Consider the following 27,258-nt stretch of genomic DNA (forward strand, 5'->3'; position numbering starts at 1 on the left):
TCAGGTTGGTTTGGCATGATCTACCTTTTGTAAAACCATTTTGTATTTTGTCCCATTTGCCACCTCAATGTCCTTAACTACTTTTTCCTTCAAAAATTTTTTCCAAGACCTTGCGTACTACAGATGTCAAACTAACAGGCCTGTAGTTACCCAGATCACTTTTTTTTTCCCTCTCTTAAAAACAGGAACTATGTTAGCAATTCTCCAATCATACAATACAACCCCTGAGTTTACAGATTCATTAAAAAATTCTTGCTAATGGGCTTGCAATTTCATATGCCAATTCCTTTAATATTCTTGGATGAAGATTATCTGGGCTCCCCCGATTTAGTCCCATTAAGCTGTTCGAGTTTCGCTTCTACCTCAGATATGGTAATATCTACCTCCATATCCTCATTCCCATTTGTCATGCTACCATTATCCCTAAGATCCTCTTCAGCCTTATTAAAGGCTGAGACAAAAGTATTTGTTTAGATATTGAGCCATGCCTAGATTATCCTTGATCTCCACTCCATCCTCAGTGTTTAGCGGTCCCATTTCTTTTTTCTTTGTTTTCTTCTTATTTATATGGCTATAGAAACTTTTACTATTGGTTTTAATTCCCTTTGCAAGGTCCAACTCTACTCGACTTTTAGCCAGTCTCACTTTATCCCTACATGTTCTGACCTCAATAAGGTAGCTTTCCTTACTGATCCCTCCCATCTTCCACTCCCTGTATGCTTTCTGCTTTTTCTTAATCACCTCTCCGAGATGCTTGCTCATCCACCTTGGTCTACAACTCCTGCCTATGAATTTTTTCCCCTTTCTTGGGATGCAGGCTTCCGATAGCTTCTGTAGCTTTGATTTAAAATAATCTCAGGCCTCCTCTGCCTCTAGATCCATAAATTCTTCAGTCCAATCCACTTCCCTAACTAATTTCCTTAATTTTTGAAACTCAGCCCTTTTGAAGTCAAAAACCTTAGTTACAGGTTTATTTTTTGTTAATCCTTCCGTTCAGTTTGAACTGAATTAGCTCATGATCACTCGAACCAAGATTGTCCCCTGCAACCATTTCTTCTATGAGGTCCTCGCTACTCACCAAAACCAAATCTAAAATGGCATCCCATCTAGTGGTTTCAGCAACTACCTGATGAAGGAATCCATCAGCTATAGCATCTAGGAAAATCTGAGCCCTAGTATTATTACTAGCACTCGTCCTCCAATCTATGTCTGGGAAGTTAAAGTCTCCCATGATCACGCAGTTTCCATTAGTATTTACTTCATTAAAAACATTAAAGAGGGCTCTATCCATATCCAAATTAGATAATGGCAGCCTACAGCACACCCCAAGCACTATCCCAGGGGATGCTCTAGTAGTTTTCTTCCCCAATGTAATTTTTGCCCAGATGGACTCTGTCTTATCCATTCCATCACTTCTTATTTCTTTACATTCTACCTCCTCATTGATATACAATGCTACTCCACCACCTTTACCTTTATTTCCGTTTTTCCCAAACAGCACATACCCTTCAATACGCCTAGTCCAGTCATGACTACTATTCCACCATGTTTCTGTTATCCCTTAATATCTGGTTTCACTTCCTGCACCAGTAGCTCTAGTTCCTCCATTTTGTTACCTAGGCTCCTCACATTGGTGTACAAACATCTTAATTTTTGCTGTTTGGCCTCGCTCAGATTCTGTATCCTATTAAGCACGGTCATTCTACAGCCAGTATAACCTATTAGACCGGTATCCACACTGCCCTTCCTCCTATATACATTCTCCTACCCACGGCTGTATCCTTTCTTACTTCGTTTTCTTCCCTCTCAATGCTAAAATCCGGCATGGAGATTACCTGGACATCTCCCAACCATCTCCCCCAAATTCCTAGTTTAAAGCTCTCAATCAGTTGTGCCAGCCTCCATCCTAGAAGTCTATTGCCTTCCCTACTCAGATGAAGTCCATCCCGAGAGAACTGTCCTCTGTCCATGAATGCCTCCCAGTGGCCATAATCCCAAAGCCCTCCTTATTGCACCACTGCCTAAGCCATCTGTTGATAGTCATAATCTTGTCACACCTTTGTTGTCCATCTCTAGGAAGAGGCAGAATCCCACTAAAGACCACAAAAAGAAAAGGAGTACTTGTGGCACCTTAGAGACTAACGAATTTATTAGAGCATAAGCTTTCATGAGCTACAGCTCACTTCATCGGATGCATTCCGATGAAGTGAGCTGTAGCTCACGAAAGCTTATGCTCTAATAAATTTGTTAGTCTCTAAGGTGCCACAAGTACTCCTTTTCCTTTTGCGAATACAGACTAACACAGCTGCTACTCTGAAACCTGTCATTACTAAAGATCACCTGAGCCTCGATTTCCTTAAGCGTCTTCCCCAACCTAGCATAGTCTCCCTTAATACTTTCCAGCGAGAATCTAGCAGAATCATTTGTTCCCACATGAAGGATAATTAGGGGATTCTTTCCCGCTCCCTTTAGGATCCTTTTCAACCTCAGGTCTACATCCCATATCCTAGCACCTGGAAGACTGCACACCTTTGTATTCTCTAGATCAGCTCCGGTTACAGGCCGGTCTATTCTTCTCAGTGAAGAGTCCCCGATCACATAGACCTGCCTTTTCCTGTTGACAGTGCTATTCTCCAGTCTATCCCCTGTTCCCTGTGGCTGCAAGTTCTTTCCATTCCTATTCTCCCTTGTAATCCTCTTCAACCCATCCTGTATCCTCCTGGGGCTCATATTTGGTGTAGTCTCCATTGACTCATCCCCTTTTCCTATAGGACTAGCTGCTCTTCTTTTCTTCCTTGCCCTTCCACCTTCAGTGACTACCTGTTGAGCCCCTTCTTCATTTTCCAACTCTGCAAACCTGTTCTTGAGCTCTATTTCTCCTTCACTAGCCCGTCTTTTCCTCTGCCTGGTTCTTTCAGTCACAAGCTTCCACTGACCACTTTCCTCACCCAGTCTCCCCTCAGAATTCCTCAGTCATGTTCTACGTAGGAAGGATAGGGACATGGTGATTAGGCCCTTCACATCTTATGTTGAAAATTATTGAATTAGCAGAAAGATGTAATCGTGAAAAATTAAAACTAATGAGAAGTGTATTTTGACATATTACCTTTGAACATTACATTTACCAACTTTGGTCCCTGAAGTCAGTAGGAAATTCTGTCATTTTAAGGATGGCTGTATTGATTCACAGTCATTTCAATATAAGAATAAACCAAAGCAGTCCAGTGCAAATATTAGCTGATTTTGATATAAAAGCAGCAAACACTAGAGTGTCCACAGGCACCTCAAACTCGTGATATAAAATTACCGCAACTGGCAAGTTCATAAATAGTGGTAATGGACAGGCTACTCTGTAATTTGATTAGCTAAGATTTCAAACAATTATTTGAACTAAGTTTTTATGATAGGCCATATTTTAGAATAATCAATACAGTATTTTATTGCTGTCCTCACATTCAGGACATAATCTGCTAGTTTCATTATGTTAATGAAGTATCTAAAATGGACTTCAACAGCTGATGAAGGTACTATTGGGTGACATAGAAGCCTGAGATTTCAGAGATTAAACCCCTTACAATAGTAGTATGCATACCTCACAAGCATTCCTCATTTTTCATTACAAAAAAGCTCCTTGCTCCTCCTCAACATAGTGCTGCTCTCCTCATTAAGAGCTAGGATTTAAAAAGAAAGTGTCACAAACAGTCGAGATTTTAAAAAGCAAATATTATTTAAACCCACATAAAAGCCACTCCAGTACTTTAGAGGACATTGCGTATTAATTTATAGTGTTTGAATCAAATTTTGAGCCCACATTCTAACTATTTAAGAGAAAACAAAAATGAGACGTTCACAGTCATCAACATATTACTATTTTGCAAGACCATAATCCTGCTCCGACAAAAAAAACCCAATGCTTTGTGCTCATCTGATCCCTCTCCTGGCTTTCCTGCAGATAACTAAAATATCTTTGCTAGAGATGCTCAAATTCCTACAAACATAATTAATGGTATAATGAAAAAAGAGAATACAAGATAAGTGTTGTAGATCAAGAGGCTCCCTAAACCTTCTTTGGCAAGACTGTTTTCCAATGAGCTTCATTCCATGTTCCCCAGAAGTGTAACAGATTAAATCTTTGAGACTTCAATAAGTAGTGCCTTCTATTAATAGCTTCAGTAATACTGTTTCCTATTTTACACCATGGCATTAATTTGTTATCCTGTGCTCACACAGTATATGCACAAAGAAGCACCAAACGTCAACTTTAAACAATATATGAAATTATACACACTGCATTCTGAGTGTTGGGGGATTCTTTTACATTTATTTCTATATTTACATAATTGTAATACATATATTGTGTTTTTAGGAATTTAATACATGCGTTTGTATTTTGCTCATTTTCTTTTTTGGGTGGATTTTGTTTATATGTTCTTTATCATTTTAATTTAACTTACTTTGAGATTAAAAACAAGTTAAATATTGTTAATATTAAAAAGATAATGACTGATTTGTTGCAATTTTCAGAGAAGCAGGAAAACAATATTTATTTCACAACAAAACACAGTGAGCTTTATAAAAAACTGAAGTCCCACTTTAGAAAAATAATTCTCATTTTCCAGAATTAGCACAGAGCCCAGTAAAGAATATGAAGGATTTGAAAGTACAGTACTTATTATAACAGCTGTTTGCTTACAAAAGCATACATGGAATTCAGCTGACATATCTAAGCAGCACGCATATCTTTTCTAGCTTAAGGTGTTAAGCTACTGCATAAAGTACTGGGTATGGAAAGACATATAGCAATCATTAAAAGGTCACTTAAAAGCGCTAATGTATTGGTTTGTTTAAGAGAGACTAAATATACTCCAGAGTTAAAAATCAGCATTCTTGAAAATATAGTCTTTTTTGTTCACCCTCTGAAGAACTCTATAAATATGTACTATTACATTACAAACTATCAAGACAGCTACCTACATTAATTTACAGAAGTAGCAGTTTGCTGTATCTGAAAGTAATAACAGTTTGGCAATAAATCTTATTAACGTCACAAAAAATTAACAGTTAATACATGTATGGCAAATGAGTATATAACAAGGCTTCATCTACAGAAACAGATCTGATAGCATGGTTATACTCTGAAAAGTGATTAAGTGGCAATATCTTACTCAACAGATCTGTTCCCTCTGCATATTTAGACAACTAACTTTAGTGACAAAACCGAATTTATACTGTTTTTTCACTCCTGTTAGTCAGTCAAAGTCAACAAGGCCATAAGAGAACATGCTCAATTCCATTCCTTTGGTTGGCTGACATAATTGCTTTTAAGTTCCTATTAGTTCACTTGTGCAAAATAACAAGCTTCCCTAGTTGTAAATGAGGGCATAACATGGCCTGTTGAAGATTTATACCTGTGGGACAGCAGTAGTATTGAGTTTTGATTTTGTACTTTTGATCTTTCCAAAGAAAAGCCTTTGATCATTTGGTATGCTAATTTAAACATGTAGTATAAACAATTATATGTAATCTTAGCCCCATATCAAAACATATTGGGACAAAAAATTATGCCAAGAAATGTCACAAATATCAGTGGAAAGAAAAACTAATCTAAATACAACTATCAGGGATCTCCTTAGGGGAAATCTCTGCAAGGATACCCCCAACGAGGGTAATCTCTTGTCCTGTGGGGGTGGCGAACAGTTTGCCCACTTGCAGAAAATCCATCCCCCATAATGGCCAATCCAAAGAGAATCTGTGGGTAGCACAAGGGATTAGGAAGGAGGCCCTATGCCCCCATCCATTGTAACCCCAGTAACACCTCCCCCCTGAAGGGCCTCCTTCCCACACTCTGGATCAGCTGCTCCATTGGTGTCATTATAAGGATGCCCCTTGCTGTTGCAGCTCCTTGAGTCCATGGCCGGAGCAGGACAGAAAAGGCAATATAACCAGTGTTTAAATTCTGAAGGGCCACAGTGTGAACACTTCCCCTCTCTCCCTTCTCCCAATCCCAAAAGTGCAATCTTGGGCCCACAAAGAGAGGGTTTCCCCATACCTTGTCAGTGGAGGGGCACTGACTGTACCATGGAGGTGAACCACAAGCAGATCAAGTAAGGCATGATCTGTCCTCATGTTACTTTTAAGCCTTCACTTCTGACTCCAGCTGTGTAACTTAAGTTTTCCCCCAGTAGAAGCCACAAGATACTGCTGCTGCTATGTTACCCTTAAAAGATCAAGTTTTAATAAATAGATTTAGTAATCTAACCTAACAAGATGGGGTCTGTTGATTAGAGACAAGTGACTGTACCAAAGACTGAATATTCTGAAATCTTAAATTATTAAATCAGAGCTTGCTGAAAACTAAGATCTATAGGCACATAACTCCAATGTTACTGGGAACTATGCATTTACGCCAACAGAATAATAGATCTGTATATCTAATTAGCTAATTTTCATGGTAGCTCTGTTAATGAATATTGGAATGTTAAAAGATTATTAATATTTCTTCACCGTCTCCTTTTATCTGATATCAGTTGACATATCAAGTACATTTTAAAAACAATGCTTTGTCAGCATTTAAGGCCAGGTTTACAATAGAAAAATGCTTGCTGATATAGCTATCCCAACAAACCCTCCTCACAAAGAAACAGTTTATACTGGCAAAAATGCGCTTCTGCTGCAACATCTTATACCATTCCCACCGAATGAAATAAGTTACATTGGCAAAAGCATTTTTTTGCCAGTAAAACTGTGTCTAGAATAGGGCTTTGCCAGTATAAAAATGTCAGGCACACACCACACCACACCCCGGAAGTGACATTAGGATACTGGCACAAGTTTCAAGTACACAGATCTGGCCTAAACTGTATTTTTAAATTGTTAAATAAAACTAGATTTTTTCCAAAGTAATCTTTCAACCACAAGGATTATTAGTTTTGCAGTAGCAACCAAGAACCCAATCACAACTGCATCTACCATACAAATGCATAGACAAGTTTCTTCTCAGGAAAACTTACAACACAATACAAATACCAACAAATGATGGGAGGAAAGGTGATGCAACATACAAGAACAGTAATCAATTTTTTTTTTTAATTCCCTAGACTACCCTTCAGTTTAGCCCTTATTAGTGCCTTTTCCCCCTTCCTCCCTCAGGCTACAGACCTTGAAGCAACCTTGTTCTATTTTTTTCCCCCTAGAGACCAGAGAAGGCTCCATGTCTGAAACATAACCTCTAATCTTATTTTCTATTTCTAGTACACATTTCACGAACCTTCTCGCATTTTTTAAAATTAAATATTCTCTTCTGCTGTGGACTGTGGTTCCTACATCAGAATGCACTAAGTATTTTAGAATTTGTGACCCTACACTCAGAATGAGGAAGATTTTATTTTCATTTTGAATTAAGTTTGAGTTTGACTATTTTATTCTGCAGAGACTTTCCAATATTATGATTAGTATTCCACTTCAATAGTAAAGATAGTTTTACTAGTTTGCATTTTATTGAAAACACACCGTTTAATACACAAACATTTAGAATTGCACATGTTGCATTTTGGTTTTGCAAAGCAAAACAATTCCCAAAGATTTAAATATAGTTAGTGCATATTTGTAGCCATTAAGCTTATAGTCTTGTCAGTTGTAGGTTTTTCCATTATGCAGTGGAATTCCTCTCCTGACCATCTCCAATAGATTCTCAATGGCAAATACTTACAAAAAGTCTTTATGCAAATCTGTTAAAGATCCTCTTTTTTACTATTTTGGGCACTGATCATCTGGTTTAGCAGAATGCAATTTCTTGCACTAATTGGATTAAGGTCCTTGTTTGGCCCCTGAATTGTATGTCATCAACAGTAATTCTCCCTTGTACCTAATTTGAGCTGAAATGGTATTAAAGGAATTTTTAGGGCCAAATCTTGTCTCCTGCTACTCAAACCCAAGTAATCTGGCTTGAGTGCTCCCTGGGGAAGGAATCCTCCCTCCAAAGGTTACAGAAACACCAAAAGAGCTGTTCCCATTATTTATGTAGTCTCAAGGCTGTCGTGGTGTCTGCTTCATCCCTGCCCTCTACTCACAACATGGTGGAAGGTTTATATTCGGAGGGTTTACATTGTTGCAAGTTCACCAACCATATGCCAACCCTCCACCTCACACCCTGCAGCATGCTGTGGATGAAGACCCATAGAGTACAGCTCCCTACAGCTACATTGTGGAGAAGGGACAATGATTTCTCCATTATGCATGAATGCCTACCCATTGTGTCCAAGAATAAGTGACTGGCACAATAATCTCATACATCGATTGCACAATACAAGTGACTTCCACTGTACTCATTTTAAATTAACCGAGTTCAGAAACTATGCATTATTATCTTGATGCACTTCTAGTGTTCCCATCATCCTTGTATCCTGGCTCTCAAAACTACACCAGTTTACATCTACATTTGTTAGTTAAAATAGTGGTCAGTATAGAAGATTTCTTACAATCAAACTGTCCACACTAGCACACAAGGTTGCTTAACCGCACTTGTTTTAGACATAGCTGAATGAGATGATTTGACCACAGAAGCAAAACCAGGAAAGGGGGACTGTTTGACTCCCAATAGAATACCAAGACACGAAGAGTTTAGTAAAAAAATATTTAAAGATTACAGAGTATATTTTATAATAATCTATATTCACAGCTCTAATGTCTCAATAAATATCATTCACGTTTGTTCCATGCTCTCTGTCTACAATTTCATGCTTCCATCCCATTTTGGGTATGGCATCCTAGGTCAATACAGCTGTGACTTTTAAAACTGCTATTTCAGCTTTCATTCTCCATCTAAGACAGGAGAAAACCTTAGGATATCAGTTTTTTAGAAAACCAAACAGCTTACGTTTAGAACTTAATTGAAAATCTGATGGGTAAAATTTATTTTTAGTTCATTGCTTTCTGAGCTAACGATATGGGACAAGATTTGAGAAGGGTGAAATTTCTTTATAAAAGCAGTAAGTAGAGTAGGAGAATGGCGTCCAGCAGTGAAAGGTAAGGAAACCAAGGCTGGAAGAGTAAATACAGCGAACAGGCTGAAGACTATAGGTGAATATAATTTAAATTGGAGAGGAATGAGTCCATGAGGCATTTTGAATAAAACACAGCAGCATCCCTGAGTTAAATTTAGAAATGGACTGGAAACCAGTAACAATAAAGATGTTAATATTTTGTTTCTGCATTTTGAAATATAGTATTGTCCATCTCAAGCATTCAAATATTATAAGTCAGTCCCCAATATATCATGATATTTTAAACATAATATATTTGGAGTTCTTTCTATTTGCCTTCTGGTTTTTGAGTCTTTGGGGTCTACACTTGAAGCTTTTCTTCCCTGCAGCCAGGAGGACTAGAAACTTAAAAAAAAAAAAAAAAAAAAAAAAAAAGCTGAGATTCTCATATAATCACATGCCTGCAAGAGCTGAGGCTTTAAGAAAAAACACCAAATATCTCTAGACCAGTGGTTGTCAACCCTGGTCCACCGCTTGTTCAGGGAAAGCCCCTGGCGCACCAGGCCGGTTTGTTTACCTGCCACGTCCGCAGATTCAGCTGATCGCAGCTCCCACCGGCCGTGGTTCGCCGCTCCAGGCCAATGGGGGCTGCAGAAAGCGGCGCGGGCCTAGGGATGTGCTGGCCGCCCTTCCCGCAGCCCCCATTGGCCTGGAGCAGGAACCGCGGCCAGTGGGAGCCACGATTGGCTGAATCTGCGGACATGGCAGATGGTGCACCAGGGGCTTTCCTGAACAAGTGGTGGACCAGAGTTGAGAACCACTGCTCTAGACTCATGATAACTTGGTTAAAAACCGTCATAATTTTAAGAAAATCACTTGCCAAATTAAAGAAGAGACTTTAGGGGAGGAAATCTTTAAACTTCTAAAGAGGGGATGATAGTGTTTAAACTGCAAAACAAACAAATCTCCCATTTTCAAGTGGTCGTTCAATAACTGCTCTAAAAAATGTCTCAAGTTATATCATGTTGTCGCACCATCCTTGTCTGCAACAAATTGCTCAATTAACAAAAACTAATACAAAATTACTTGTCAAGAGCAACTCTTAATTATTTGAAAAGTAGTGTCATATTATTCCAAGTTTTTAATATGAAAGTACAGAAATGAGAGGAATAGCTTCTGAAGTCCTGCTTGAAACACCCAAACATATTTTCACTCCAGCTCATCCCAGACTTAAATGAACTAAGCTTATATAGTTTCTAAGTTGCATAACAATTATTTCTCTCATTTGTTGTAAAAAATGAATTCCCAAGTATAATACCACAATTTTCTATATCAATAACTTGCTGTAGCTCTTTAAATTTTGTTTGAGTTCTTTTCTACATACACTATATTGCAAGTTTACATCCATTTTAAGTGATTTCCCAGAAATATTGTGCATCTCATACTTCTTTTAAGTTGTTATGATTAATGGAGCCAGGCTTTCTTGGCAAGTAAGTAGAGAACAAAATATGGCTGGAAGATTAAAAGCTGGATTCTGAGGCATGAGATGAACTAAGCCTTCAATAATGTGAGGTGTGTGCCTATAATTACACAATAGTTAAAAATAGTTTAAGAGGCTGCTGGTATGACTTAACTGTTACTACATTATACCTGCATGTGAGAAAACTGAGATTCAAGGCTACTATGGTTCACTCAAAGCAAGAAGAAAAATAACTGTAATAATGATGGTGGAGAAATGCTCTACCTTTACAGGAAAGATATCTGTCTACTACTGAACATTGTTTGAAACATTTCCTAATGACTGAGTGGCAATACATTCCCTGAAGTGTTAGCTGGATATGTTGGTCTTCTATTAGGGTAGTGCAATAAGAAAAGGGAGATGGAGTGAGCAACCAAAACAATGATCCCCACACCAGCACATGCACCCCCAGCCCAGAGCCCTCACCCCTACCCACACCACAACCCCTGCCTCAACCCGCAGACCCCTCCCTCACTCCGAATCCCTTGACCACACACCCCAGTCTGGAGCTCCCTCCTGCACCCTAAACCCCTGATCCCCAGCCCTACCCCAGAGCCTGTACTCCCAGCCAGAGCCCTCACCCCCTCCCGCACTCCAATGCCCTGCCTCAGCCCAGTGAGAGCGAGTGAGAATGGGGGAAAGCAAGCCATCGAGGGAGGGGGAATGTAGTGAACAGGCCTAGGCGAAGGGGCGGGGCTAGGGTGTTCAGTTTTGTTTGATTAGAAAGTTGGCAATCCTAGGGATAGGGTGGGACATAATTTGTGTCTTAGGTTTGGCTAAAAATAAAATAAAAAAATCAAAACAAAGCATTCTCTTAAATCATAAAGTAGCGCTTGCAAATATTGATGTACAACATTTATACAATTCTGAAATATCAAGTAGTGGGAAGATTATTCTTGGTCTGCTTTCAATTCAGGAGCACAGTTACTATACGCACCAAAAAGGGTGACTTTTTGAAAATTGACCACTCCATTGTTGAAAATTTTAGAACTTAGATACTTAGAATTTTGTAAATATGATCTGGATAATTAGATTTTGCAACCAAAATAGATGCTATCACTTTAATATACAACACCCTCAAAAATATTTTTAAAAAATAAAAGTGCATCTCCCAGTAGTGATGAATGGCTCATTCCATTTCCCAAGACATCCTAGCCAATGTAATGCCTCAGTGTCCAGTAAGCTAACAATGGGTTCAACAATCTCAAATGCTTTACTGAAAGTTGTTTTTTTTGTTTGTTTGTTTGTTTGTTTTTTTAAAAGAAAGCCGTCAGAATTTTTAAATGTGAAGTTAGGCCTTTCAATCTCTTCCTGCCCCAACTCTCCTGAGCATCTGCCACTTTCAATCCCTTTCAATCTCCGTAGGAACTTGGCACAGTTGCTACCATACTACAGCTGAATTAATGAAAATTTCTTCATTACCCCAGTATCTCTCTGTACCCAGCTCCATAGGCACAGGCATTTCCTCTTCTCCTACCCTTATGGAAGCACAGCATGCTTACTCCAGGAAATAAGAAAAGAAGTTTCTATTTCTTTCATCAAAGCATTGAGTACTACTCACTACCAGGCCCAAGGGCTAGTTAACTGTATTTATTTCTAAAATGTTCTAAAGAACACTGCTTTGAGAGACAATATATGCCTTCTTTATCAAGTGTTCTATTTATAGGTACTTTGAATTAAATGCATTAAACTTAGCAAGAAAAGATAGCTATTGAATAGAATCTGCACAGCTAAGGGAAGGAATAACTAATTAAACCAGCTGCAAGAAGGTCAAAACTGGTTTCTGTCTCTTAAATGTAGTTGAGGTATCCCTGCACTGGACTGTGCTGCATATATGAGTCACACTCATCCTGAGTTCATGAACTTTTTTCCATTTCAACCCATCCATTTTTTCAAATGTAACTTGGCCTCTATAAAAGTAGTAAAATCTTTGAATACATATAAAAAATGTTTCCTTCTTTATACATCTGACTATTAAATAGGAGCAAGACAGGCTTTGGCAATGACACCTCAAGGAACTGTGTATGCTTACAGACCCCAAGTCCATCACTGTGCAGAGCATGTTTCTCACAATGACTACACTCACTGTATTCAAATACTTTACCTTCTTTTTTGCTGGAATATGGGTGGAAGTGCTAGTGACAGAACAACAACATAGACACAATTCATTGGCTTTGGCAGTACAGGAGCCTGCGCAGGAGGAAGAGCTAGTGGCAATGGATTGTGTTTGCTACTTCTGCCTCTGGCATTTTCACCTACATTCCAGCTGAGAGAAGATAAAATATTTGAAGCAGGAAGTTAAAGAATGGCTTTTTCCACCTATGTCCCAAAAGAAACAGAGTGAAACAATTTCTTATGCAACAATTGCATTCTGTGGCTGCTTGAAGACAAACCATGCAGTGGGATTCTGCCACAGAATAAAAAAGTTTGGGAAAACATGAATTCCCTGCCACTAGAATTTAAATTCAGCCTCCTATTTCCACCTTACTTATTAAAACTAATTCCTCCGTTACTCTTTTTCTCCCCAGACAGATGGGAAAAAACAACAACAGGCAAGCATTGATTCCCCTGCTTATGTTTCTAATGTAAAATTTACCATGCCTACACTTTGACTGTGTTCCAGCATCATTGATAAAAGAAAAGGAGTACTTGTGGCACCTTAGAGACTAACAAATTTATTAGAGCATAAGCTTTCGTGAGCTACAGCTCACTTCATCGGATGCATTTGGTGGAAAAAACAGAGGGGAGATTTATATACACGCACATTGATGTCACCTTTGTAGAAATAGTATAACTGCTGCTGCACAACCAAACAAGGTAGCACACTTATGTGGTGTAAAATTTGTGGCTTTTAAAAACTTTTCAACAATAGTAGCAGAACTTAAATCTCCCAGCTTCTGTATTTAGAAATTTAAAAACACACAATGAAAGAAAATCCCGTACAGATTACTGTGTCTCATTCATTTATAGAATTATTGTAATAGCAGCAATTTCAAATTAAGCCATGAATGGGAGTAACAGTGATCAAAATGTTTTGGTATGACAGACCAAGAGCTTCTCTCACTCTACTACACAAACACCCTGGCTGTGCGGGAGACGAAAGAGTGTTCCTTCAATACAGGGAAGGAAAAACAATGAAGAAAAGATACAACTAACCTCCATACCAAAACCAGTACAAAATGGTAGGAAATCCTCCTACAACTTCAAGTTGGTAAATTTTGCTTTTGCATTTCCCAGCTAATATTCCAGACCTTACTCTATCTGATTAACATACAGATGGAGAAGCAATCATCAACAGAAAGGGTCACGAGCAGAACAGAAAACAGCAGTGTGGGAGATGCATGAGGAGCCCTGGATCCAATAACAGAAGAGGTGATTGATTATGAGATCTGGGATTAAAATTGGGAGGAAACCTGAAAAATCTTTAGGTGTTCATTAAAATGAAAGACAGAGAAAGGAATAAGAAGAGGAAGTGCAAGGGGGGGAAAAAGGAAGGGCATAGGAAAATGAGGGTGACTGCATTCAGCAAAAGAAGGGAGCAAGAAAATTGTGGATTTGGCAAGTAAAGTGAATAACGACAGGGGTTGGTTTGTTTTCTTTCCAACCCCGCAACTAAAGACAATATTTCAAGTGAAGTTTAGGTCTCTTCTCTAAAAGAAGAATTATACTTTCTGCATCTAATCAATGCAATTAGATTTAAAATTAAAATTAAAATAATATTTCTAGATCCTGTACTGTAACACTAATTCCATTGCATATTGAACTGTGGTTATGTACAGGTCATTAAATCATTTAAACTGGCATAGTCACTAGTAAAATGTATAGCTAGTTGGTCTGATCTAATGCATATGCATTTCTTTTGTCTGGAAAAGAAATTCTTCCACTGACTTGTCTTTATGCCTTTCAAATTGTTGGCCTTTCTTTGCCTCCAGGATTAAAGTATGTAGATTCCATGTGTACATTCCTTTCTCCACATCTTGGACAAAATTTCTTACTGGTAAGAAGTATTATTTATCTACCTCCAACAAAAAAAGTGTTTTAATAGCGCAAGAAAATGAAGTCTATACTACTGAAGTTCCTGAAAAATAATGGTTCCAGACTGACAGAAAGCCTCCTAATCTATCTAGATTTTTATATCACTCCCAAAATTGTACCCTGAAGGGCCTTGCCACAATTTATCTCAGTTTTAAGCTTCTCAAACATTAAATGAAGGGATAGTGAAGGGTTCTTTACCAGTGTAATCTTTTAGGGTCATAACAGAATAAAATGTTAACTATGTGACAGGGCTGGGGGGACTCCATCTAGCGTGGGGCAAGTGTGCCCCGTCTCCCTTAGGGTTTCGGCGTGGAGAGTATGTAACCTGCATCTATGCCTCCGTAGCCAGAGTCAATATACTCGGCCCTCTTAGCAGGGCAATGTGGCCCAATGGCCGGAGTTAACAGATTTGCCCCAGACTGCAGGGCAGTAAGGCCTAGCGGCCAAAGTCAATATGTTTGCTCCCGTCTGTGAGGGAGTAAGCCCTAGTGGCTGCCGTGCACAAAAGGGGGGAGAGGGCACACGGTGGCCTTGGTAGGGGAGCCTGGACCCTCCCTCTCCACTGGGCCCCAGCCCAGGTAGTGGCAGGAGCACATGCCACTGAGTCAGCAGTGGGGTCCGACCGAAACACGCTGCCTCAAAATTCCAGTTCACTAAAGGGACCACTATCTAATTCCCCTGGGCTGCTTCCTACTATGGTTTCCACTGCTGCGGTCTGGGCATGTCTGCTGTCTCTGGGTTCCCTAGTCTGCACTGTCCCTGGCAACTCTGGACTCTGCGAGGCCTCTGTGGGTACCCTGGCATTTGCCCGAGTTGCAGCATCTCCAGCTCCCACAGCCTCGGGCTTTGGCTGATCCTTGGCTGGAGCCTGCAGTGAGTGTCCTTCCTCTCCGATGGTCAGCCCCAACTGAGCTGAGCTGCTCCCTTTTATGCTAGTGCATTTGGAGCATGCCCAGTAGAGATGAGGGGACATGGCTTCCAATATGTAGAGATAACCCTTTCCCGTCCAGTGCGAGGCGTGTGTGAGTCACAACTATGACTTGAATATTTAGATATCTTTTCTTCCCATAGCCTTCATACAAAGTCAGCTTCACCATCTCAGTAGATTTTGAAGAAAAAATGGATTTGAGAACTTCAAAACACTTGGAGAGAGAGTAAGTGTTTTGTATTAAGCTCAGTAGGCAGGTGCTTCTGTACCTACTGGATTCCGGAAAGTGAGCCGGCGGAAGCCCGCCCACTGCTATAGGACCCCCTCCACCCAGCCGGAGGGACCACTGGACCCAGGGACCAAATAAGTGCAGGGGACAACTAATGAAAAACGGAGGTCGAAGTGAAGGTCATAGGTTCAAAACAAGGATACCGGATGGGGACACCAAGCAGAGAACACCAGACAGCGCCCACTGCTCCTCAAAGGCGTCAAGGGAGCCACTGGACGCAGCCCAGAGGAACTCTGCCCGGATACGTGACATAGGGCTTCTGTAGAGGGGTGGTCACCCACTCAGCTGTGGCCACGCCCCAAACAGACCCAGCTGGTCCTATAAAAGCCAGTGAAGCCAGGAGCAGAGAACTCTCTCTCTAGCCTGTTGCGAGGGAGGGACCTGGCTGCTGGGAGCATACCAAGGTACCTGGAAACCCCGCAGGCTGCAGGCATAGTGGAAGGCCAAATAGATACTGGGGTTGCATAGGGCAGCCCAAGGGGCAGGCAGAGGCAGCAGGTCCAAAGCGCCCTTGCCTACGATGAGTGGTGCTTACACTTCAGTTGGCCCCAGGGAACGGGGGCTAGGGGATGACTCGCAGGGCCATAGACTGAGGCGAGGTGGGAGTAGAGGGTTGGGGGTTCCCCGGGGAGGGGAGACCCAGATCTATGTAGGGTACTGCTGGTGGCAGCACCCCGGTGTGAAAGGGGTACACCGAGGTCCAGGAGGGACTCGGGGCCCAGTGGCAGTGGGATACCGGCCTGCAGAGGGCGCTCTGGAGGCTGAACGCTAATTACCTGGATGACCAGCAGGAGGCGCCACAGGACTGAGTCCTGCACCACTACAGCTTCCAACTGACCATTCTAATCTGCCTCCCGTGAACACTGAGGCAACGCAATCCATCTGGAAGAACTGGCTGAGATCGGTTTGAGAAAGAACTGCTTTTCATAATTAAAAAACAAAGTCTTCCCATGCAACAAACTACAAGGCACCAATGTCTGAATATTAAATATAAGGAGGGCAGTTCTCCTTACTTCTCTTACATAAGGAGAAGGAGAAGGTCTCTGAAATAATAGTATTTCTATTTACAGAATTGCTAAAATTGGCATCCATCTATACTTCAGGTGTCCTTGAGATAATGAACTTGCTACACATGTATTTTTAAGTTAACCCATCATAAATTCCTTTCCCCGCCCCCATCAGACAATTCCCCCCTCCTACAGTTACATTTCCCCATCATTTTCAAAAGCTTGAGAAAATAAGATGAGTCTTGCAACAAGCCCTGAAGGTCATCAGATGTGGACTATTTCAGGCCTACTAATGTCTCATGCATTCAACAGGTTTGTTATCTGCCCAAGATACCATGCAGTACAAATAAATTACAACTTCTGTCAAGCCACCTCTCTGCTTGTCTCAAACCAATAATGTGCTAGAGCTTGCTCCACGAAAGAAATTTCAAGGTAAAACTAAACACTAGGAATAAGAATTATGGTATGCCAAATATGCTAGAATGCACCACCAGCCGCCTCATGCAATTTTATGCAGTACTTTAACAAATACTTTCACACACATCCTCAGCAGAATACTTAGGCCTGGTTCTCCATTTGCAAGTTCTACCAGTATAACTACAAATCAGGATGTGATTTAGTTATACTGATATGACACAATGTACCCCAAGTAATACCCTGTATCCCTTATTCACCACTTTTATATGGTTATGATATATGTTGTACAAAGTATGCCTTGTGAGGGATCTTTTGAAAAGTCATTATCTGATTAACATCGTCATGTTAAAATGTGTGCATCAACATTGTATATGGAGTTATGAGATTTTGCTATACGTTTGCTACCGACACTTAATTCTGGGGAATGCAGAGAGCCTAGCTCCACAGTTTCAAGAAAGGACTGACCACAAGTGTTATAAAACATCGGGGGGAGGGGGAGGGACTATAAACAAAAGATTTGCATGTCATCCCCGAGACATCCCAAACATCATGTACACGGAAGATGTGAACAAGAAATTTACAATTCACCTGAAAGATGCTTCGAATCTCTCGTACGATATAGACTGATTGTCTGCATCCCATCAGAGAAGGGGAGGGTTTTGCTCAAGGAGAGAAGGAGGGTATAAAATAAGAGACCACAGCTTCTCCATTTACCCTTTTCCCTCTTCTCTATACATGACAGCAAGAGCATTTGAAAGACAAAGAACCATCACTGAACTGTGGCGGGGGGAGGTCCTAACTGGAAGGCTTTCTAGTTAGTATTAACTGCTGTAAGCTTTTGGGTGAGAAACCATTTTTTGCTTTCAAATCTTATTTAGCTTGGTAAAGTTTAGGAAATAGCTTGCGTGTTTATCTTTTATTTCTTTTATAACCAATTCTAACTTTTATGCCTTTTCACTTATAAGCACTTAAAATCTATCTTTCTCTAGTTAATAAACTTGTTTTAATAGTTCATCTAAACCAGTGTGTTTTCGTTGAAGTGTCTGGCAAATCGCTACTCAGATTAACAAAGGCTGTGACAATTTTCTTGGATAAAAATGAAACTATTTAATGAGCGTGCTCTGTTCAGTAGTGTGCTGGAGAGTGCAAGATGCACATTTCTGGAGTGCAAGGCTGGGCTAAGAATTTCTGAGCGCCACCCTGTGTCTATTCATGAGTGGCTGGGAGAGCATTCATGTAACTTTGCTGGATATGCCTTTGCATGCTAATGGCTGTGAGTGAACAGAGCCTGGAGGGTTTTGTTGTTTACTAGCAAAGAATTGTAAAAGGTATCCCAGGCTGGAGAATTAAGGGGACACTGTGGTTCAATATCCATCTTGTACCCTGACCAGGCCAGAAGGAGCTCAGAATGTGTACTCCTGGGGTGGTAGGAGCACCTCATGTTGTTCAAACAACCCTTATAATCTGAAGGGAACCCATCCAGCACTCAGCTGAAAATATGGTCTCTGTGATATGGAGAGATGAGAGGGTGGAGTAAAGAAAGCCTCTGGTACCTCTCTAAGAGATGTGCAGAGGATACGCAATTATAGGGTGAAGCACATTCTAGTAAACGTTTATCTAACTGACTACATGCATAGCTTAATCAAACATCATAAAAATATAAACCATCCCAGAAAATGAATTGGAAAAAAATTCTTCAAAGGAAAAAAATATACTGTCCTTTCCCCAAAACATCTCACTAAATCTTGTGTGTTGACTACAGATTTACTCTATCATACCTATCTGTCACCACAAAAATGTGACATTCTTATACAAAAACAAAATATGTATCATTAGTGGTTTTAAACAGATTTCACATCCAGCAACATCTGCAAAGAAATAGATTTCACTTAAATCTAACAGACCTAAATCTTTTTTTAACCACAAAACCAAGCAATAGAATAATTTTAAAATAGCAGGTCAAATGTACTACCTTTCCACAAGGACAAAAATAATATCTGTTTATGACCAAAGATTACCACACTAGATTATTTCCTGCCCCCAAACCCCTAAATTGCTATTTCACCCTGAAGATTAAATATGATATGAAAAAATAAGACATTCTTCAGTACTTAGCATTGATATGAATTAGAAGAACAAGCATGCAGGAGCTTCAAAATTGATACATGCTAAATTCAAATCTACCTGAACTTTTAAATTATTGTACCAAGTTTGCTAATTACCAAATGTTTTGTTTTGTTTTTAAACAACTGACTTTTTCTTTACTGTCATTCCCCACTTTGGGCCTGAAATGAGGTCAAAATGCTGAATGTGGCATTACAATCTGTTCTCCTGGAAATGATTGGAAAGTTTAAATAAACAGGATTAAAACTGAATAACTCATAAGGATGATTTTAGTTGTCTACAACGAACTGAATTAAGGTAGCAGAGAACTGTACATGTTATGAGGTTTTACATCAAAAATTTTAAAAAGTCAACAAGTACTTGTTTACATGAAAATAATCTAGGTTTTTACACTAAGTGTAATAACAGTATTTCCCTCCTTGAAAAAGAAATTGATTTTTTACAGAATCAGCATAACACCAAGCTCTATAGTGTGCAGGTCTTACATATCAGTTAACATGGAGAGTTGGGGAAAGGACTGCTCTGAATGTATTAAATAAGTGGGGGGGTTTATCTTTGCCTAAAGGGGGACACAGTATTTTTAAAGTGATAAATTAATCTTTCAGCACCATATTAAGGAACTTGCCTATATTGCCTGTTTGCAAAGGTCTGCTTCTTATAAAGAAGCAACAAAATGGCTCACATAAGTTTATGGCTACTTAAAAAGTAGCAAAAGTTGCTGCTTGTCCAAATGGTTCATCATAAATATCAACCAATATATTTTTGATCATAGGTAGTAGACAATTTATCCTGAAGCCATGAAACACGCAGTCATCTTCTTGGACCATGAAGATGAGGGGGATTAGAGACCTCAGAGATTCAGCCACAGGTTTTCAAGGATAATGTGGTCTGGACACAGAGAGTTTTTGCCTTATTTCTCTCTGAGGATACTTCCAGGCCTTTTGACTCTCTGCCTATATCTTTTCTGAGACCACATCTGCAGGATCTACAATCTGTATTGATGGAGTAGGAGCTTGCCTAACTCAAGAAGAAAAATTCCACAGAGCCACTGATCTGATCTTACACACTGCAGGTCTGGGCCTGCTTCAGAAGCATTTGCCTTCATCCCCATAAGTCTTGGGAAATTCTTGATACCATCCAGAAACCACAGGCAGCACCAGTGTAATATGCTCACAGTGAGATACCCCACTTAACAAGCATGAACCACATTGTCTGCCAGCTTTGGTTTCAGAATAGATTCAAGATGCAGTGCACTGGAATAATTTAGTACTAAAGTAACTGTAGCATGAATCATAGTAGCGAGATCCTCATTGAAAAGAAAAAGGTCACAATTGGATCTTTTTATCCTTCTCCTACCTTTTGGCCATCAGATGAAAACTTTAATATTCCATTACTCCCTTTAAAAAGTCCATCCTGAAACTTAGCATGTTAGAACAGAACATTAAAGCTGCACATCATTTTGATAAGAGAAAGACAAGCTTCCCCTATGACATGTTTGGAAAATATTTAAACAAAAGCAGGATTCTGCTCTTCTATTTCCATATTATACCAAAATATGTAAGATTCAACCAACCCCCTGGGAATGTTCTCTAATCACACTGTATCACTCCATTGTGGGCATTGAGCACACGCCTGATTTACAAAGCAAAAGTAATTACTGCAGTGCTAGAATTGGAAGTTTGATCAACATTCTATTACCAAAAAAAAAAAAAGCTAATGTGTTAAACAAGTTTTAGTTAAAAATCTCCCCTATATTATCAGAAAAGAACAACATATCCAAGACCTGAAAAAAAAAATTCAAAGGTAGCCTGTTTTTGTCCTCAATTATCTGAATTCTCCATGTAATCTGCATTCTCCAGATGTGTTTACAAAAATGGAGGAAGATTAGAATCACACAAATAGCACAGTGAGAAGTGACCAACGGAAAGGGGGAAAACTTAGGAAAAGGCAGTTATATTTATCCAAAAACCACCAGAAAAATCTAACAAACAAGCGAAAAAGCAAGAAACAGAAGATGGCAGGGGAGGATTATGTCCATATTCCAAGACAATAACAATTTTGCTAAGATTTAGCCAATGTTAAAATACTTATCACTAATTTCAGAGGATTTAGTTTTAAAATGTAATTAGAAAGACAAGAAAAGGTTACAATTTAAGAGTACATTTTAGCACATCTTTCCAATGAGTCATCTTAAAAAGTTTCCTTGTACATTTTTGCTATTATTATGTAAAGTATTATTAGTATGAATGGGCATACCCTAAGCTTACAGGAAAAAGGTGAAAGTAAACATTTTAAGGCCACCCAATGGATACAAAGAACTATTCAAAACATTTTTAAACAAACACAATATTAGGCAAAAAGATATTTTCAGCAAATGCTATGTTCCCTTTTGTGGACTTCCCTTAGCAAGGGCAGATTTTTTATTTCTTCTTCTCCAAACATAAGCCCCCGTAGTACCTCACCTCTCATTTAGCTGAAGGTACACATCCACAACTGCTCCATTCAGTCTGTAATTAGATGTAGTACTAGATTTCTCACCGATATTAAGCTCTCATATAGCAGGATCTGTGAGCTAACATCTCATATTAGCTACGAGATTCCATCCTACCCTGATGATGACCAATATTTAAAATCCAATATTTTAAAAAGTCTGATTTAAAAAACAAAAACCCAGATAAAGAATATCCTACCAAAACAAGACAATGCACACACTTTTCCCTTTGGGGAGAGGATGAGGGATTAAAAACATGTGACAGATGTTAGTCACATCACTTAATGCAATACTGGATGGCAATCAGATAATATAGTCATGAGCGCAGCATACAAACCTATAGAGAATAGAATTTAAAACTCAAACATACTGACTACACCATCTTTGTTGTTTTAATCACTGCAGTTTAATAGATGCTTATGATAGCCATCCCATGTATCACCTGATTGCAGCCTGTGTACCACAGTTTGAAAATCTCTTTCCTACTGCATAACACATCTTGTTTAGAGTGTTAGAAGTCCTACACTGGGCCTGTTCTTCCCACCCCATATACACAGATACTAATCTTTTATTCCTATATACAGATTTTAGCAGTTCTTCAGCAAAGCACACATTAGTCTATGTGCCTCTTTATGGCCTTCTCCTTCCATTCTTTCTCTTTTGAACACCCACTCCCTAGATATCTCCTGTTTCCATTCTCATTCTCCTCCTCCCCCCTTTTCCTATCATAAGGCTGTTCCAATCCAGGACTTTGGAAGCCCACAACTTGCATTGTGCAACGTTTTATAAGGTTTAATAGGATATTCACCGCAAATTTTCTTAGACTTCTCAAAGCATCAGTCCTTATTGAAGACAAAAGACTAAAACAAAACTGATATATCTAAGACAAGCCATTTCTTACATATGACAATAAAAAACACTGTTTGAAAATGTTCCCAAGAAGTGAAAATACCTCATTTTTAAACATCAAGACACTTTGTCCAATTTTCTTCCAATTTCACAGAAAAATTCAAATCTGATAAGTTGCATGTGGAAGTTTCAGATGGATTGGTTCAGTTTTGGCAAAGTCAGAGCGGGTGGTGAAAAAGAACTCTCCAGAAAGAGAGACTAGCATCTCTCAACAGTGATTCAAACATCAATTTGGCATTTGTGGACAGAAGCATTGTGCATATATTTTTTCCACTAATCGCTTTAGAAAAATAGGCAATTGGTAAAGAGTCTCTTATAACATAAGCCTACTAAAATGCATTTCTATACTCATCCAATCATGAAATTATCCGAAAGTATACAAACAACAGAAGATTAAAAAACAAAGGACCAATAAAACAAGGCAATTGGTAACTTCTTGTGAACCTGGAGAACACCTCCATCTGGCAAATTGTACAATGGTTATAAAGTTATCATACTAAGCAGAATTTCTGAGTTTAAACAGCACTGGCTGCAGTCTAGACATACCATCTTGTTCTGCAAGATCTGATGTTATCACAAGCTAGATTTTGTAAAGTCTAATAAGGTCAGTTGCCCTCTGAACCAGCCTCAGCATGTTGTTTTGTAATGAAGTTATACATGCTGCTCTAAAAGTCATCTTTCAGATGAGACATAAAACCAAGGTTCTGACCCCCCTGTGTAGTTATTAATGATCTCCTGGCACTCTTTATAAAAGCTGGGGTAGGGTCCTGGCTAACATCCAACTCTAGTAATAACATTCTACTTACCTACAATTACCCCTGCAGTTACAAAAAGAAGATACTCTCCACTTCCTGTTCTAAACTGTCATGTAGTATTGTTGTGCACGGTTAAAGAGTTCCACATTTCATCTGAGATCTGCATTTCAGTGGTGCATTAATTTATCTGAGTGTATAGTTTGTTAAGTACTTAGAAACCCTTTGGAATAAAAGGAGCTTTATATATGTGAGATAGTATCAGTAATGATAAGGCGTAGGTTTTAGGAACAGGAAAGCACACTATCGTCCCTTAATCTGCTGTCACTAACAGTATTCCGGGTGCCATCATTATACCCCTCCCTACTGCACCAAAAACCACCATGAAAAAATTTCAAGTCTTCCGCCACATTGCTTTAGGGTGGCAATTTCCCCACATGAGCTACTACAGTGATCATATTTTTTCCATAGGACATCATATTTTATCAGAGACAAGAGACACTACAGAAAGATGCAATCACTACAACCCGTAAAGGGAAGTGTATACATGAATCTACTTTACAGGACAGGAAAATATGTTTCCCTTAGTTTTGCAAAAGAGGAAGAATGATGATTATAGAGATGCACTGAGTGGGAAGGAAGAAAAGGTGTTTAAGAACGATGGACATTGGGGGAAAAGTGAAAGAAAAGAGGGCTGGAGTGTAGTGACACCAGAAGAGAAAAGGATAGGAAGATTAGAAGAATATGTCATAAGGCAGTGGCTCTCAACCTTTCCAGACAACTGTACCCTTTCCAGGAGACTGATTTGTCTTGCATATCCCCAAGTTTCACCTCATTTAAAAACTGCTTGCTTACAAAATCAGACATGAAAATACAGAAGCGTCACAGCACACTATTACTGAAAAATTGCTTACTTTCTCATTTTTACCATATAATTATAAAATAAATCAATTGGAATATAAATATTGTACTTGCATCTCAGTGTATAGTATATAGAGCAGTATCAACAAGACATTGTCTGTATGAAATTCTAGTTTGTACTGACTTCACTAGTGCTTTTTATATAGTTTGTTGTAAAATTAGGAAAATATCTAGATGAGTTGATGTAGCCCCTGGAAAACCTTTGTGTACCCCCAAAATATATGTATCCCTGGTTGAGAACCATTGACATAAGGCATTGAGGAAGGGTGCAGGTGAGCAAACAAATAGTTTCAGCGTGTAAATTTAGATTTTCTTAAAAAATACAGCTTATACCAGTTATTTTGGCATTAACTGAGATTACGTAACAATTGACCGAAACTTTTGAACCTCAAATAAAGCTTTGGCTAACCCGGTATACATTATTTCTAATTTCCTCACGCCTGTACACTTCCTGGTTCTGAATCAGAAATAACAAAATATCAACAGGAAAGGTTCATGTCTCAGTATTTCTGGCCTTACCAGAAGTACCGGAAAATACACAGGAAAGCATGTTCCTTAACTGTCGACCATTCATTTATACCACACCCTTGACCAGAATATCCAAACATCTACAGATGCAAAGTTCCTCTAGAAAAAAATAAAATAACTATGACTACTAATAAAATAAGGGCTGGTTCATATTTGTGACTAGGTTGTGAAAGAGTCAACATCTAAACCAACCAAATATGTTACATTTATATCTGGATATATTATCAATTTTTCATTCAAAGTATATAACTACCACACAGCAGGACTTTCTCCAGCTGACAGAATCTGAGTGAGGTAAACTGAAAAGGCACCATTAACACACTAGAACAAAAATTTTAAATCATGAATAAAACTCATGCAAGTCGATGTAAGTTTAGCAAGCTACAATGACACTCAGTACTTTTTCCACCGAACGCATCCGATGAAGCGAGCTGTAGCTCACGAAAGCTTATGCTCTAATAAATTTGTTAGTCTCTAAGGTGCCACAAGTACTCCTTTTCTTTTTGCGGATACAGACTAACACGGCTGCTACCCTGAAACCTGAGATATTAGTATTATAGGTACTTCAGAAAAGCTTTAGCTACACATGATGAGTTATTAATGTATTTAGAATTCTACTGCTCAAAAGAGACATAGCCCCTTTCTGTGATGAAAGACAGCAGCAGTCACACAGTCTCATAACAGCACCAGCTAATACCATACAACATAATATAATGCAAGACACAGACTAAAACTGCAGTCAACAGAGCGCTCACAATTTCACTCCTTTTTTACGTGCACAAGGCTGGAGATCAGAGGGTTTATAAAACCATACACGGCTGGTGCCTGCATGAGCTAAGAATCCCTCTGCCTACATTGTTCTGGGTCTGTATCATGTTTTCCCCGCTCTCGGGGAGGCTGACTCCAGTGAGTGAGATTAGAGGAGGCCTCTCTAGAGCCTGGCAGCGGCAGCTCTCGCATTCACTCACTCTCACAGAGAGCATTTCAGGGCCGGGTCACTATTTAGCAGGAAGGTGCCCTGGAATTCCCGCAGGCGCAGTCTCTGCCGGTTTCACCCGAAACTCTCACACGCAGGTCGGGGGGGGAGTGTATATAGCACCCTGGCCCCTTCGCTGCTCCCCCGTCCCCCCTCTTCCCTCCCTGCACCTGCGAGGGGGCCACCCTCTGACGGCGGGGCTCAACCCACAGCGGCCCCGGGGCGTTCCAGCCTCTCCCTGGGGGCTTCCACTGCCCGACGCTGCCTCCCGAGGGGCTTCCCCTCACCCTCCCGGCCCCTCCAGAGAGGCTCCTCTCAGCCCCCCCCCCCCATGGGCGCCCCTTCCCAGCCAGGGGGCTCCCCCCTCATGGCCGGGGGGAGGGGGGTGGATTAATGCTGCCCCTGCCGCTCCCCGCCCCACCAGGGCCCCCCGCCTGCCGAGCCGCGGGGCTGCTGCCTCCCCCGGGAGCCGCCGCTGCGGGAGGCGGGGAGGAGACAGCTAAGCCCGCGGGCCGGGGACGGGCGTACCGCTCGCTCACCTGCCTGCCACGGCCAGTCACCCCCTCACGGCACAGAACGGCCAGCAGCCCCGCTCTGTGTACTCCGGAAACGGCGGCTCCTCAGCCGGCCGCCGGGGGGAGGGACCAGGCAGAGCGGGGCGGGAGGAGCCGGGGAGTGACAGGGGTAGGGAGGGGAAGAGGAAGGCGAGCCGGGAAGGTGGGGAAGGAGCGAGGGGGCTAAGGGGAGGAGAGGAGAGGAAAGGAAGAATGAGGAGCCGGGATGGGGCGGAGAGGGGAAGGCAGAGAGGCTGGGGAGCGGGAGTCCGGCTTCATCCCCCCTCTCCTATCTGTCCCCCAACATTTCTCCTTTCCGCCACCTCTTCCCCGCTCCCCCTAGCTCTTTCCATCTCCTCAGGAGAGGGCACTGTGGGAGCAGGCTGACCAGAGAGTGCACCCAGGTAAGCACCCCATGCAGAGCCCCCTGAAGTCCCAGGCCTTAGAGAAGTGCACTCAAGTGTCCAGAGAACAGGATGGATGCTGCAGTGATGTGCCCTGAGAAGAATGAATTCGAGAAATGAACTTCAATTTAAGAGAAGCAGGTGATGTGGGGAGGGGTGTGTGGTGTGATGCTGGGAAGTTTAGGTTGTTAAAACTCGATATAGTAGGGGAGGAGGGAAAGAAATTAGTGAATATGTTAAAAGAAAAGCAGTACCCGTGGCACCTTAGAGACTAACAAATTTATTAGAGCATAAGCTTTCGTGAGCTACAGCTCACTTCATGTAGCTCACGAAAGCTTATGCTCTAATAAATTTGTTAGTCTCTAAGGTGCCACGGGTACTCCTTTTCTTTTTGCGAATACAGACTAACACGGCTGCTACTCT

At 40.5% G+C, this 27,258-nt stretch overlaps 1 protein-coding gene across 3 annotated transcripts in view; it reads right to left on the bottom strand.

The window, feature by feature from the left end:
- The window catches only part of GARRE1 (granule associated Rac and RHOG effector 1), a 113,215-nt gene extending 86,689 nt beyond the window's left edge, over positions 1 to 26,526 (bottom strand). For 2 of the 3 annotated variants that reach the window (XM_038368012.2, XM_038368008.2), the window contains exon 1: positions 26,417 to 26,526. The gene's annotated coding sequence lies outside the window, so the exon portion shown is untranslated. Of the gene's footprint in view, positions 1 to 3,592; positions 3,672 to 26,416 lie in introns of all 3 variants that reach the window. The other variant, XM_038368009.2, reaches the window with a different exon arrangement.
- Positions 26,527 to 27,258: the final 732 nt, after the last annotated feature.

This window comes from Dermochelys coriacea, chromosome 12 (genome assembly GCF_009764565.3).
Source record: "Dermochelys coriacea isolate rDerCor1 chromosome 12, rDerCor1.pri.v4, whole genome shotgun sequence".
Lineage (NCBI taxonomy): Eukaryota > Metazoa > Chordata > Testudines > Dermochelyidae > Dermochelys > Dermochelys coriacea.